Source organism: Primulina eburnea, chromosome 10 (genome assembly GCF_022965805.1).
Source record: "Primulina eburnea isolate SZY01 chromosome 10, ASM2296580v1, whole genome shotgun sequence".
Classification (NCBI taxonomy): Eukaryota; Viridiplantae; Streptophyta; class Magnoliopsida; order Lamiales; family Gesneriaceae; genus Primulina; species Primulina eburnea.
In genome coordinates, this window is record NC_133110.1 from 31,448,980 (window position 1) to 31,465,391 (window position 16,412).

The 16,412-nt window shown below is 37.9% G+C and overlaps 1 long non-coding RNA gene across 1 annotated transcript; it reads left to right on the plus strand.

The window, feature by feature from the left end:
• Nucleotides 1–6,363: 6,363 nt before the first annotated feature.
• LOC140803114 (uncharacterized) lies at nucleotides 6,364–7,386 on the plus strand. Its single transcript, XR_012111774.1, has 3 exons — nucleotides 6,364–6,492; nucleotides 6,634–6,674; nucleotides 7,246–7,386. It is a non-coding gene; the product is annotated as an uncharacterized lncRNA (long non-coding RNA).
• The last annotated feature ends 9,026 nt before the right edge of the window (nucleotides 7,387–16,412 follow it).

Consider the following 16,412-nt stretch of genomic DNA (forward strand, 5'->3'; position numbering starts at 1 on the left):
ATAAAATGCAGTGAAGAAATCTACCTGGAAATGATCAGCGAAGTCAAAGAAGAAACTGCTCCAAAGTTGGAAGAAATTCCAGTCTGCAAGAATTTCCAGACGTTTTTCCCGATGAATTACCAGGTGTAATACCCGATAGAGAAGTGGAATTTGGAATTAATTTTGTCTCGTGTGCCGCATCAATTTCAAGGCAGCATACGAATGGCTCCAGATTAACTAAAGGAGTTAAAGGAGCAACTTCAGGAGTTATTGGATAAGAAACAAATCTGGCCGAGTGCATCCCTGTGGGGAGCCCCAGTCCTGTTTGTAAAGAAAAAGGAAGGAAGCATGAGGCTATGCATTGATTATAGAGAGTTAAAAAAAATCACAATAAAGAATAAATACCCGCTCCCAAGAATAGATGATCTTTTCGATCAGCTAAAAGGAGGCAATTTTTTCCCAAAACTTGATCTAAGATCAGGTTACATCAGCTGAAAGTCAAAGCAGAGGATCCCCAAAACGGCTTTTAGGACAAGATATGGGCACTACGAATTCACGGTAATGTCTTTTGGTCTAACAAATGCTCCAGAAGCATTCATGAACCTTATGAACCAAGTATTCAAGCCATACCTTGATAAGTTTGTGGTAGTTTTCATAGATGATATCCTTGTGTACTAACCAAGTGAGGAAGACCATCGAGAATATCTGCGTCTCACCTTGCAGACACTGCAAGAAAATGAACTCTATGAAAAATTCAAAAAGTGTGAATTTTGGCTAAAACGTGTTGCATTATTAGGCCATATAATCTCTGAACTAGGGGTGTCGGTGGACCTTAAGAAAATATAGGAGATCAGGGACTCGCCACAACCGAAAAAAGTAACTGAAGTAAGGAGTTTTCTGAGTTTAGCTGGCTACTATAGAAAATTTGTGGAAGGATTTTCTTTGATAGCCATTCTTCTCACCAAACTCACTCAGAAGAATTCAAAATTCATTTGGAATGAAGCGTGTGAGAAGAGTTTCGAAACCCTGAAGACAAAACTCGCATCTACACTAGTACTAGTTCTTCCCGAGAATGGCAAGAACTTCACAATATATAGTGACACTTCAAGGGGAGGATTAGGGTGTGTGCTTATGCAGGAAGGTCAGATAATTGCCTATGCATTAAGGCAATTAAAACCTTATGAGCAAAATTACCCAACTCATGATCTTGAGTTAGCGGCAATCGTATTTCTGCTAAAGATCTGGAGACATTACCTTTATGTGGTAAGATGCGAAGTATTTACTAATCACCAGATCCTCAAATACATATTCACCCTAAAGGAACTAAACACGAGACAAATAAGGTGGATTGAAATTCTGAAAGATTATGATTTATCAATCAATTACCATTGGGGTAAAGCAAATAAAGTAGCCGATTATTTGAGCTGGATGAATGTTGGGAAAGTAAGCTTATCTTCTCTATCATCGCAACCATGCATTAAAGAATCAATCAAATTAAAACAAAGCCAGGATCCTTCTATCACGAAGATTAAGCAACAAATTCAAGAAGGAAAGACCCAAGAATTCCAGACTGGTGAAAATGGTGTCCTCTGGATGAAAGGACGGTTGTGTGTTCCAGACGTCAATAGGATTCGGGAAGAAGTAAATGCCGAAGCTCATAAATCAAAATTTCCAGTTCATCCTGGAAGCACCAAGATGTACCGAGATCTGAAAAATAATTACTGGTGGAATGGAATGAAGAAAGACGTAGTTGTCTTTGTTTCCCAGTGTTTAACCAGTCAAAAAGTCAAGGAGGAACATCAACGGCCTGGAGGACTCCTACAACCATTAGAAATATCAAAGTGGAAGTGGGAAAACATCTCCATGGACTTCGTAATTGGGCTACCAAAATCAAGGCAAAGTCACGATGGAATTTGGGTAATCATTGACCAAATATGCCCATTTCTTACCAGTTCGAATGAATTAAAACCTGGATAAATTAGCCAACTTGTACATGGATAGCATAGTGAGATTACACGGCGTTCCGACAAGTATATTATCTGAAAAAGATCCAAGATTCTTATCACGATTTTGGAAAAAATTTAAAAAAGCTATGGGAAGCAAAGTAACTCTCAGCACGACCTATCATCCACAGAATGATGGCCAAACTGAAAGGACAATTCAAACCCTCGAGGACATGTTGCGGGAATGTGCTCTGGACTTTCATGGGAATTGGATCGAACGGTTACCTTTGATATAATTTGCCTATAATAACAGCTATCACAACAATATAGAAATGGTTCTGTATGAGGCACTGTATGGTCGAAAGTGTAGATCACCTCTGTATTGGGATGAAGTCGGAGAAAAGACTATCACTGGACCTGAGCATGTTAGAGTAAACATTGACAAAGTAGCCATAATAAGAGAGAGACTCAAGACATCTCGATCGACAAAAGAGCTGGGCTGATCTAAAGAGAAGACCGTTGGAATTGTAGATCGGTGAAAAAGCTTATGCAAAAGTCTCACCTATGAAAAGAGTGGTTCGGTTCAGCAAGTCCAGAAAGCTAAATCCAAGATATGTTGGACCCTTCAAAATATTGGATAAAGTGGGAACTCTAGCATACCGACTAGCCTTACCACCAGACATGTCCAGAATTCACAACGTTTTCCACATCTCACAACTAAGGAAATATGTCTCAGATTTGAGTCACATCCTTAAAGTTGCACCACTAATGATCGAAGGACACTTGAACGAAGAGCTGAAATATGAAGAGATCCCAATTCGAATAGTGGACACCAAAGAACAAGTGCTGAGACACCGAACAATCCCATACGTAAAAATACAGTAGTCAAATCATACTGAACAGGAAGCAACTTGGGAACTAGAAGAAAGGATGCGCACTCAATATCCTCACCTCTTTAAAAGATCTAGCTGAACCAAGTTTCGAGGATGAAACTTCCAATAAAGAGTGTGGGATGTGAGAACCCGGAATTTCCAAAACAATCATGTAAGAAAAAAAAGACTCGAAATTAAGCTAAAAAAATTAAGCTTAATTATAAAATTCAATTAAAAACTTAAATTTTTCAGCTAACACAGCTCGATGAATTAGTTCAAAAGCTCGGAGATGAATTAAAAAGAGATCTACGCCATATGGAACCACATCAATCGAAGAGCCCTCACTAGAAGAGAAAACCCCCATCTCAAGGACTCAATCTTTTAGCTCAAAGAAGCTCATCTCTCCTTGTCCTAAAATAATAAAAATGGAGCTAAGGGAAGAGCAAGGAGACTTAGACAAATTGATGGTGCAAGAATTGTCCTTTAGAAAACCAAGGTGACTCTTAATGCTTAGATGGATCTTTGACCAAAGTGAATGATTTTTTGGGGAGCAAAGGGAAAACCAAGGGTAGTTCGAGGGGAAAAAATTCACCTATAAATAGGGCATGCAATGCTGAAGGAAATCATACCAAAAAGCCTCAAGAAAATTCGGCCTTCACCTCACCAAAAAGCCCTCGACTGCCGCTAGGAAAGAGAGAAGAAGGAAAGCTTGTGCTGTAATAGCCGAGCCCGGTGTACGGTATGGTTTAAGATTTTGTATGATTATTGGCTATTTGGGTAAGTTTAAGTATAGTTTGGATGTTAAGAGTTTCGATTTATGATTTTAGTATGGTTGGTTATAGATGATGTGCAGTGTTTTTGTAGCGGCGTTACGATTAAATTCATGATAAATGGTATATTGATCCAAATGCGGTGAGGCCAATTGGAGTGGTTAGATAAGACATAAGGCTATAACTTTCTTATTTTGAGTTTTGTTCAAATCATTGCGGAAGGTAAGCCAAAAGTGTCCCGAAGAGTGTTGTGGGTTTCGACGTTCCTCCAGTGACACAGGTTGGGAGATTTAGCATAACTTTTTACTCAGACATCCAAATGATCTGAAATTTTGAGGGAGTCAAGATAAGACATAGAGCTACAACTTTGTAGTTTACCACGTTTTCCAATTCGGACGGGAAGAGGCGTTTCTGAGGCGATCTTTGTAGAAGCTGTGCGCAGAGTAAGATTTGGTCCGAAGGTAGAGCGCACCCGCGGTCATGTAAGGACCGCACCCGCGGTCTCAGTGGTTCAGAAAATGGTTTTTGGTCGTAGGCTTGGCGCACCCGCGGTCCTTGGAGTGCCGCACCCGCGGTCTTGCTTTTTGGAGGTATGGTCGAGATTTAAAGTAACTTTTTGGATGATTTGACTTCATTTCTCTTCTTCTTTCCTCCATTCTCGTTTTTCCTCTCTAGAAACAAGGGTTTCCTTCATTTCATTTCATTTCCTACCTTTGATTCTTGGATCTAGTTCGATTTTCGACTTGAGATCGAGGTTCTCCTTGGTGCTAGGAAGCTTAGGTAAGTTTTTGGTTGAGTTCTATCATGGTTTTTGGTAATGAGATGCTATAGGTTGATGTATTGGTTGGTTTAATGGATTATTTGACTTGTATTTTTGGATATTGAGTTGATGTTGGTGTTATTTATGGATTATTGTTGTAGGTGGTGAACCAAGAGCTAAGTTTGAGGTGTTCTATTGGGTTGTAAGTGGAATTTCATCCCTTTGCTCACATGATGATATATGTATTGTGTTTTAAAGGTTTCAAAGTGATATTCCCTTCAATTGATTCATTGTTATGTATTGATTCCATTGATTATCTATTGGAGGCATTGATGTCTCACTATTGTTAATAAGGGAATACAAAAGAAAATATGAGATTGTGAAAGGACGGCTTTAAATGCTATTCAGAGTTCAAATGTTTCTATTGGATTGATAAATATATAGCCAGAGAATTGCATGCAATTAGTTGATCAACGCCCATAGGCTTGTATCCCTCAGAGTTATCGGTTTATATCGATTTGGGATACGAGTACCACAGACAGAGATACTATTGATATCAATCCAACCAGAGAAAAGAGAAATACCATCGTATTGCTATCTATTGCTATTGCTATTGCTATTGCTACAGTTATTGCTACAGTATTCATGTTTCAGAGTTGATGGTATTTATGATTTCAAAGTCATGTTTTACAGAGTATACTATGTATCATTGCTATGTAAGAGTTCCACTTGCTGAGATTTATTCTCATTTCAGTTATTTTCTTGTGATGCAGATTAGAGTGGAGGCCCGGGACGTTGACTGTGGACAGGGAGTCATATGCATGCACTATTGGAAGGATGATTTTGATGGCATGATCATAGGACTGATGTTTTGTATTTTATTATACCTTTTGAATGATCATGTATTTATTTTGGTTGTTAAATGTTTAAAGAAAATGTATTTTGAAACTCCTTCCATATTTTAAAGAAAAATTTATTTCCGCTGTGCATTTTATTTAAAGAGGTCAGAGGTGTCACATTTAGTGGTATCAGAGCGGTGTTCTTCGGACCAATGCATATGACTTCGTCTACTTTCAACTGTCCGGGTATGTTTTCTTTGCATCTATCCATTGTTATCTATTGATATTTCTTTTGTGAGCACATTGTAGAGTAGAGGATGCCACCTAAGAGGAAAGCTGTAGAGGTTGTGATGGGTTTTTGGCTTCTATGGTTGATGTGGATAGCATGGTTAAGTTGAATATTGATGATATTGATGAGATGAGAGAGAGGTATCCTGAGTTGTTCGTGTAGTGACGTCAATTTCGCGGACGAAATTCCTCTAAGGAGGGGAGATTGTAATAGCCGAGCCCGGTGTACGGTATGGTTTAAGATTTTGTATGATTATTGGCTATTTGGGTAAGTTTAAGTATAGTTTGGATGTTAAGAGTTTCGATTTATGATTTTAGTATGGTTGGTTATAGATGATGTGCAGTGTTTTTGTAGCGGCGTTACGATTAAATTCATGATAAATGGTATATTGATCCAAATGCGGTGAGGCCAATTGGAGTGGTTAGATAAGACATAAGGCTATAACTTTCTTATTTTGAGTTTTGTTCAAATCATTGCGGAAGGTAAGCCAAAAGTGTCCCGAAGAGTGTTGTGGGTTTCGACGTTCCTCCAGTGACACAGGTTGGGAGATTTAGCATAACTTTTTACTCAGACATCCAAATGATCTGAAATTTTGAGGGAGTCAAGATAAGACATAGAGCTACAACTTTGTAGTTTACCACTTTTTCCAATTCGGACGGGAAGAGGCGTTTCTGAGGCGATCTTTGTAGAAGCTGTGCGCAGAGTAAGATTTGGTCCGAAGGTAGAGCGCACCCGCGGTCATGTAAGGACCGCACCCGCGGTCTCAGTGGTTCAGAAAATGGTTTTTGGTCGTAGGCTTGGCGCACCCGCGGTCCTTGGAGTGCCGCACCCGCGGTCTTGCTTTTTGGAGGTATGGTCGAGATTTAAAGTAACTTTTTGGATGATTTGACTTCATTTCTCTTCTTCTTTCCTCCATTCTCGTTTTTCCTCTCTAGAAACAAGGGTTTCCTTCATTTCATTTCATTTCCTACCTTTGATTCTTGGATCTAGTTCGATTTTCGACTTGAGATCGAGGTTCTCCTTGGTGCTAGGAAGCTTAGGTAAGTTTTTGGTTGAGTTCTATCATGGTTTTTGGTAATGGGATGCTATAGGTTGATGTATTGGTTGGTTTAATGGATTATTTGACTTGTATTTTTGGATATTGAGTTGATGTTGGTGTTATTTATGGATTATTGTTGTAGGTGGTGAACCAAGAGCTAAGTTTGAGGTGTTCTATTGGGTTGTAAGTGGAATTTCATCCCTTTGCTCACATGATGATATATGTATTGTGTTTTAAAGGTTTCAAAGTGATATTCCCTTCAATTGATTCATTGTTATGTATTGATTCCATTGATTATCTATTGGAGGCATTGATGTCTCACTATTGTTAATAAGGGAATACAAAAGAAAATATGAGATTGTGAAAGGACGGCTTTAAATGCTATTCAGAGTTCAAATGTTTCTATTGGATTGATAAATATATAGCCAGAGAATTGCATGCAATTAGTTGATCAACGCCCATAGGCTTGTATCCCTCAGAGTTATCGGTTTATATCGATTTGGGATACGAGTACCACAGACAGAGATACTATTGATATCAATCCAACCAGAGAAAAGAGAAATACCATCGTATTGCTATCTATTGCTATTGCTATTGCTATTGCTACAGTTATTGCTACAGTATTCATTTTTCAGAGTTGATGGTATTTATGATTTCAAAGTCATGTTTTACAGAGTATACTATGTATCATTGCTATGTAAGAGTTCCACTTGCTGAGATTTATTCTCATTTCAGTTATTTTCTTGTGATGCAGATCAGAGTGGAGGCCCGGGACGTTGACTGTGGACAGGGAGTCATATGCATGCACCGTTGGAAGGATGATTTTGATGGCATGATCATAGGACTGATGTTTTGTATTTTATTATACCTTTTGAATGATCATGTATTTATTTTGGTTGTTAAATGTTTAAAGAAAATGTATTTTGAAACTCCTTCCATATTTTAAAGAAAATTTTTATTCCGCTGCGTATTTTATTTAAAGAGGTCAGAGGTGTCACATGTGCCATCATTTTCATTCTGGAAATCATTGTCTACACTGTGGGGAGGCCCTGTCCAAATTTTGGTCACCATCTGGTCCGAATTCGGCAATCTTTGTACGCCCAAATTTAAGCAAGTTTCGAACTGCATCTTCAACTTTTGGTAAATGGGTTTTTTTTTATGTATTTTCTTATAATTTGAACTTTGCGTAAATATAACATGACTTGCTTGTATGTGTGTCCTTATTTTGGAAAATCAGTGCTTATATAATTTAAAATATCGATCGATGAATGTTATGTTCTTTCTGATTTTGATATTCTTTGGTTCCGCTGAATTCCTTTCAAAATTCTGATAAATTCTTTCCGATAAATATGAATTCTGTGATACAATGTTACAATTCGAATTTGATGTGGGACGATAATTGTAATTTTGTCCGGCCCCCATCAGTGGGTATAAAACTGTGTTTTGTCCCTCGTCAGTGGGTATAAAACTTTGTTCTGGCCTCGCCCCTTAAAGGACTAACATATCTGGGACAATTTAATCATGGAAAATAAGATGAGTAACAATGTTATGTTTGTTCTGATTTGCTCTGAATCGTCTTATTAATTTTGTCTCGTATTTGATTCGGTTATGTTATGATAAGTCAAAAGTAATAAGTTTTGAAAGTTTGTTAAAGAGATGCTTTAAAAATTAAGTTCTATATGTATCTTTGTAAATCGATCGGCCCCACTTGCTGAGTGTTTCCCAAAACATTCACCCCTTACAACTTTCAGATAAGAATGAAGAGCAAATGAATGAGGAGGAACAAGAAGCTTTTTGGGGATGGTGATCGAATGAAAAGAACGAGAATCAAGAATTTACAATTTCTTTTTGTATTTCGCTTCCGCATTTGTGATGTAATTTTTATTCCATTCATTGTAAAGACAATATTTTGTTATATGAAAAAGATTGGTTTTGACCATTTGCTGCGAGGCTTAATTTTTTTCAAGTAATTGTTAAACAATGCCGGATGTGACCGACGCCTCGATTTCAGGGCGTGGCACTCGGAATATGTGTGTACCACCAACAATTTAAAAGATCTCAAAACATAATGATAAGGTGGAAATGTCGGTAGCTTGTTTCAGCATGTGCAACGATATATAATTGACAGCTTCGTTTTTCTTCACAAAAAGTCGCTCACAACAACTGATGTTGTGGGGACCCGAACGCTAATTCATGTCTTAATCATTATTAAAGTCAAATATAACAATTAAGAAAAGTGGGACTAAATGTTTTTTTTTTGTTTTTAAATATAAATGCGGAAATGTAATAGTAATCTATCGGATATACATGTGAATATAAAAGTACAAGTCATGTACTACATGTCTCTATCTCAACTAGGTTCAACATCTATAGATCCAGTGCTGAATCCTATTCTGCTTCTGGGCCCGGATCTCCACGCTAATTATAATCTCTCATCCTCTTCCTGATCCTGGTCCTGTTCCACCTGTTGTCAGCACACATACAAACAAGACAACAGCCGGATAACTCCGGTGAGAATTATATTCCCAGTATAAATCATGTATACATGCATTTCATATAAACAGATATAAAAGCATGAAATCGAAATTCATAACATGTCTCAAATGAGAAACATAAATCCATACAAACTCTGAATCACACTCCGTGACTCACAGACTCTGACTCGACTCATCCTAATCTAGGGATCCCGATCTGAATAAGAACATACACCCACCTACACTCCCAATCGGGGTGGTGGCACGTTCTTATTCACGGACTTTGGCTCTTTTCATATCGAACGTCAGTAATAGAAGAAACTCCAATTCTATCCACTTCGATATAACCAAATGTCCGGTGTCTTGACCTATCCGTCATAGACTTTGGCACTTTCGCCAACTCAGTATCTTGTGACAATGTGCAATGTGCCGGTGATGATTCCATCACTATCAGACACCCCTGTCACGAGATCAATCGTCTCTGCCTAGGCGTATCCACCTATGACTCAATACATAAATCAATAGATCAAAGATATCAATTTAATTCAATTGCAAATATCAATGCAATAAAGTAAAGTATGTGATTTTGGGAAACTCAAGTCAATCGGACTCGAGTTGTGCAATCCCTCATCAACATCAATTTATACATTTCTCTTCTCGGTCTGACGAAGTCGAAGTCTCGAAGTCAAATCTGTCTATATCCCAATCTGACATGGCAATATCGAATAGACACAATATCAATATACAGCTCATTCAAGAGTTGTTCTGATCAATACTCAATTCGAGACATAATCTGATCAATGTCAACAATATAACGATACAATCGAAATCAATACTGAATCTGATCAAAGTCAATCTACTGATGTTTCGACGGCATAACAATACAATCTTGATAACCCCGTCAATCTCAACATCATAGATATAATAATACAACTTAAAATCGATATAAATACGAATCATAATCTCAATTCTGTACAGTCTCGCAATACCAGCAATACAATATCAGTATATTCGAATCAACAACTCCTCTTATCTAAATCTAAATAATATCAATATACCCAGCAATACAATATCAATCAAATATCAATCCCCACACCTCATAATCGATAACAACACAATTCTGATATCACATCGGTCTAATCACAATCAAATCAACTCTAAAAATTCATAACAATTGTATAAACAGTCTGTTCTTCGATCCGATTTCAATTATACAATGTCTGATATCGCAGAAACAACTTATATGGACCATATCTTCTGGCAGTATCATAATTTCAAATCGTGTCAAAATTAATAAAACGTACGTCCAGTTGTAGCCTACGTCGATAGGAACAAGATGTTGTACTCGGATTCAAAATCAGACGGGCGGATTCTGCGTATTCTCAACTTTGCGTATTCTGAACGTCTCGTGCTCGGGCGGTCACAAGTTACCGCTCGGGCGCGGAAGTTTATGTCGAGATACTCAGCTGATCATCTACTGGCGCTTGGGCGGTAATATTCTACCGCTCGTGCGCCAAAAATTCTGTCCAAGAAGTAAACTCATGGTGCATTGGCGCTCGGGCGGTTCTTTTCTACCGCTCGGGCGCAAGATGTTCGGTCCAACATCTTGGCTTATAATGTAACGATGCCCTGCTTCTTCATTTGAGTTCCTATAAACTCAATTATGTCAATTAATCAACGTCTGATTACAGTAATTAAATCTCGGACATTACATTTCTCCCCCCCCCCCCCCTTAGATATGATTTTGTCCCCGAAATCACAGGCAATCAAATTAGATATCAAATCAGATACAAGAAGGAGATACACAGAAGCCAAGAGAAAACTCACCCTAATGAAACAATTCTGAAGTTTGCTGTATCATATTAGATTATGTCTCTCAATTAGCTTCTTCAATGCTCTGACGACTTTGTTGTACTTCTGTAAGGACCTGGACGCTAATTCCAATTTTAATCATTCTTGGAAATGTTCAATCGATTATAATACACAGGGTCTAATTTTTTTTTAAATACAATGCGGAAACGTAATGTAAATCAATCCGAAATACATATTAAATTTAAAATTACAAGTCCTGTACTAAATAAATTCTGGTCCAACTAGGGTTCAATTACTATATATCAAGTGTTGAATCCTAGTTTACTTCTGAGCCCGGATCTCCACGCTATCTAGTCCTGTCTCGTTCTCTTCTTGACCCTGATCATGTCTCACCTGTTGTCATGCACACATACAAACAAGACAACAGCCGGATAACTCCGGTGAGAATTACATTCCCAGTATAAATCATGTATACATGCATTTCATATACACATATATAAAAGCATAAACAAATATCTATAACATGTATCACAGTCAGAAACATGAATCGATATCAACAGTATATCATACTCTGAACATGTAGCAAATCAGAAACATGACTCGATATCAAACTCTGAATCACACTCCGTGACTCTTCGACTCTGACTCTACTCAGTCCTAATCTAGAGATCCCGGTGTCTGGATATTGACAAATATATCGAATCTCAGTAGATAGAAATGAATCAACTCCTAAACGTCATCGATATAATTCATTTATCCAGTGTCTGGGCGAATCGGCCACAGAATTGACGAATCAGCCAAAGACTAGAAGAATCAGGCAGTGACTAGGCGAATCAGTCGATAGCTAGACGAATCAGTCTATGACTCAATACATATATTGTCTATGAATCAATAGACCACACACATCAATATCCTTAATTGCAAATATCACTGCAATAAACTAAGGTATGTGATTTAGGGAAACTCGAGTCAAACCTCACTCGAGTTGTGCAATCCCAACTCAACATTAATTTATGCCTTTATCTTCTTGATCTGATGAAAATGAAATCTCGTATTCAACTCTGCCCATACCCAATCTGGCAATGACAATATCGAACAGGCACAATATCAATATATAACTCAATTCAGAACCTGTTCTGATCAATATTCAAATCAAAATACAATCTGATCAATGTCAACAAAGTATGATACAGTCTCAATCAATACTGAATCTGATCAATATCAATCTACTGATGTTTCGACGGCATAACAATACAGTCTCGCTAACCCCGTCAGTCTCACATCACAGATATAATAACAGAACTCATAATCAATAACAATACAGTTCTGATATCGAATCTCAATCAAATTAAGTCCGAAAATCATAACAATTACATAAACAGTATGTTCTTCGATCTGATTTCAATTATACGATGTCTACTATATAAGAAACACCATATATAATTCATATCCGATTCTGACAATATCATAATTTCAAATCGGATCTAATCGTAACAAAACTTACGTCCAGTTGTAGCTGTCGCTGAGAAGATCACAGAACTGTGCTCGGATTCAAATTCGGACGAACAGATTCTCACCAAGTCAAATTATAATCTTCGTAAGCTTTTCTTCAAACTTTCATTTCTTTCCTTTCTATTATGAGGAATTTGCCTTTGTGTATATATATATATATATATACATCTCGTGCATGTAAGGACAAGTGTCTCATACCTTTGTGCAACACGTCTCGCGCATATGCGCGACCCTCCTCGGCGCATATGCGCTAGACACTAAGTCTGGGTGCGTACTTCTCACAGCAGCTCGCGCATATGCGCGCCTTCACTCGGCGCATATGCGCGAGGTCCTCTGGACATTTACTTTGGCTACTAGACACCTTGCGCATATGCGCGCCCTCACGCCGCGCATATGCACGGGGTCTTCTGCCAAATCCGTGCATGTGTGCGCACCAGATCGTGCATGTGCGCGAATTGCGTCTCCCTCGCACATATTTCGTGTCTTTTCTCGTCTTTTCCGATCTGATCCTTTCCGTCTATAACCACATCAATTAATCACTAAATCATTTCAGATTAATTTCATATTAGGGTAATAAAATCTCGGGCATTACAACTTCCAACAGCAGAATAGTCTTCATTCTGAAGTATCTCTCTTTCAGGGATTTCTGATTTCAATCTGGAATAATAATTCAAGAAGTATAATATCATAATACCACTTGAAATAATTCTGATAGAATCGATCTCAAATACTGGTTATACAATATCCGTATATACCCATCAACAGCTCATAAAAAATAAACACAATTATCTGCTATCAATCTATTCAATCCCAGTCAATTTCAATATGTAATCTTCTGTCTCAAATACCACCGGTCATCATCCGGCGTTGGTATATTTAGTCTGTCTATTCTAAGATGTCTTCATTTCTTCTAGATCAGCTTCACTTTTCAATCACATCTCAAATCATATCAGGTCCAATATCAGGAACCTCAGAGATATCATCTCACTAAAGAGGGAATCTGCATTTCTTTCCGTACAACGTTTCAAATGGTGCCATCTCGATATTCGTCTGATAGCTGTTGTTGTACGAAAACTCACGACATGACGTAAATCCTGCCAACTAGTGCTAAAATCAAGCACTACAACTCTAAGCATATTCTCCAAAATCTGGATAATCCACTCTGACTGTCCGTCAGTCGGTGAATAATATGCAATAATCATATATAATCTCGTACCTACTCTTGTTGTACACTACGCCAAACATGCAAAGTCAACCAAAATCATGGTTTGGTATAATCAACTCTCGACATTCTGTGTAATCTGATCACTTTTCAGACAGAATCTCAGTAATATCATCATATCTGTACGTCTTCATGTATGAGCTAGCACTCGCCGACTGGGTCAGTCTGTCACTCCTAACTCAATCAATGCTTAATCCCGAGAGCAGTGCGGTAGCTTCATCACAATATCCCTGGAAATGTAATCCTATTTCCATTCAGGAATCGATAAGCTATATAACCAATCTCCTGGTTTCTTTCTTTCTGTCTTCATTTGTCAGCAATTCATACATTTCAATACAAACTCAACCATATCTAATCTCATTTGTTTCAATTAAAACTATCTTTTCGATCATAAGAATAAATATTGCATTAATTGTTGTGCACTTCAAACAATACCTGTCGTTTAAGATCTGAAATATTCGGCACACATACGATTATTAACATATAACACACTGTCACAAACTTGTTATTCTGATCGATACCCTGCTCTGACTATCGATACTCAAGTTCTGCCCATTCTGATCAACTTTCTGAACTGTTTTAACTCTCAAAATCAGTTCTGGTTCGGCTTGAACGGTATCAAGTCTCAACTTTCTACAATCTGTATCAAATACTGCTCCAGAAAATAACAATTCTCAATCGGATTTAAACAACAGTCAGATATAATAGCCTGCTAAACTCATGCAACTATAAATTTCTGACACCGATGTCAATCTAGGCCAACTGATCACGGCTTAACTCTGCTAAAATCAACAGATATATCATCTTCAGATATAACAAGCCCTATATACAATCTGCCTTAATCAAGATTCACAATTCAACAGTTTTTGTATACCACATCTCGGAATATTCAGTACAGTACTCAGATATTTAACAGAATCAGTCATAACCTTCGAATATACCAGAATATCATAGATAAAAAAAATCAGAGAATCATCAAAATATTCTGAACACAAAGTTTATCAAGTCACCACTATAGCTGATACATCCCTAACGAGAAACACTCAATCAGATGTAACTCGCAGGCAGAAATCTTCTAACTGGTCTTTCCAGTCTTTTCAATTCAATCAATATCATTCTGTACGAAATTTTAAAATAAGAGCAGTACCTGGTATCAAGTCAAGATTGAAATCAATCTTCCTGATTAAAGGCAAACCCGGAAGATTCATTTGAGACGACTTTAGCAACGCTCATGTCACTTGCAAATCAGTCAATGATACGCTCCATCTCAGTAAATCAACTGAATGCATAAGGAATCACTCTGTTCCTTTCGATAATTATCTAGTCATGAACATCACATATATCAAAGGTATTCTAAATCCAGAATCCTTACCATAGCATGTTCATTCTTCGGCCATTTCAGGTCCGAATCTTACCATTTCCTGGAAATAATCTGCGATAGCTCTGTACTTGGCCAACACATCAATATCAATAATGCGGTCAGAATCAAATGACACCAAGTACTATATCATCTAACTCAATCTCATATCTGTCATACTGTAGCATACAAGATCTAACAGATGTCATGGATACAAAACCTCTCCCCAACAGAAAAGAGATCAATACTACAGCATATAATAACTCAATACTCAAAGCATATATCAATGCAATTCATTCAAAAATCATATATATACAGTGTGTACTAATATTTCTCAATATATAGGTACGCAGAATAATTATAAAAGATCAATTACCTGCCACTATATCATCAAGTGCATCCTGGATTCATTCCTCGGTTACTACCACCACTTTGGCTTCCTGCTGACCCTAATTGAGACTGAGTAGAGGGTGGTTGGAAAGAGCGAACAACAGAAGATGATCTATCGATCTGAGTCACTATCCAGATGACTCTGCTCCCTTGAACCTTCGGGAACCTTTCTGTGGACAAACTCTAGCAAAGTGTCCTTGCTGTTTGAAAATGTTGCAACTACCATACACTCCTTGGCATTGCTTTGTGAGATGTCTTCCTCCACAGGTTCTACAATAGACCCCGGCATAACTCGGGCTAGAACTACTGGAGCTAGATGAACCGCTCCCTAACTTCTTAAACTGCTTCTTTCTAGCTTTTAACTGTTCTTTCTTCCCAATACTACTACTACCAACCTCCAATTTCAAAGGGGATTGTAGGAATTGGTCTGGATATTGTTGTTGTTTCTGAGATTGGATCACATACAGCCTTTCTTGTTGTCGAATCAAACTTGCTTCGGCTCTCTTTGCTCTATTCAAGGCATCAGAAAACGTATAGGGTCGCTACACATTTACCAACGCATGTATTCCAGGATTCAATCCATTAATAAACCGATCAGTTACAACTTCATCATTTCCAGCCACGTGAGGTGCAAAACTTAGCAAAGTAGAGAATTTAGCAACATATTCTTCAATGTTTAGCTGATCCTGTTTCAAATTTTCAAACTCTGCCCTCTTGTCCTCTCGGTACGAACCTGGGAATAACCTTTTATAGAATTCAACTTTAAAGATTTTCCACGTAATCACTGTACCATGCTGTTCTAGGACTTCTTTGGTTGCGATCCACCAACTCTTTGCGACTTCCCGTAACTGGTGCCCAATCAGTTTAACTCTTTGTTCATCTGGATAATCAAGTGAATAAAATAGCATCTCGATATCGTCGAGCCAACTCTCACATTCACTCGTCGTCTCAATACCCCTCAGAATCAACGGTTGAAATGACTAAAACCTCATCATCTGTGTTTCCATCAGAGTTTCTGACACATCCATCTGATCAGTCACCCTACTTTCTCGTTCTGGAATTCTTCGATGAGGGATATCTGATGATCACAAAAGTCAGCAATCACATGAGACAAATCCGTCTCAGTCCCTTTCTGATCAGCTTACCTCTGATCA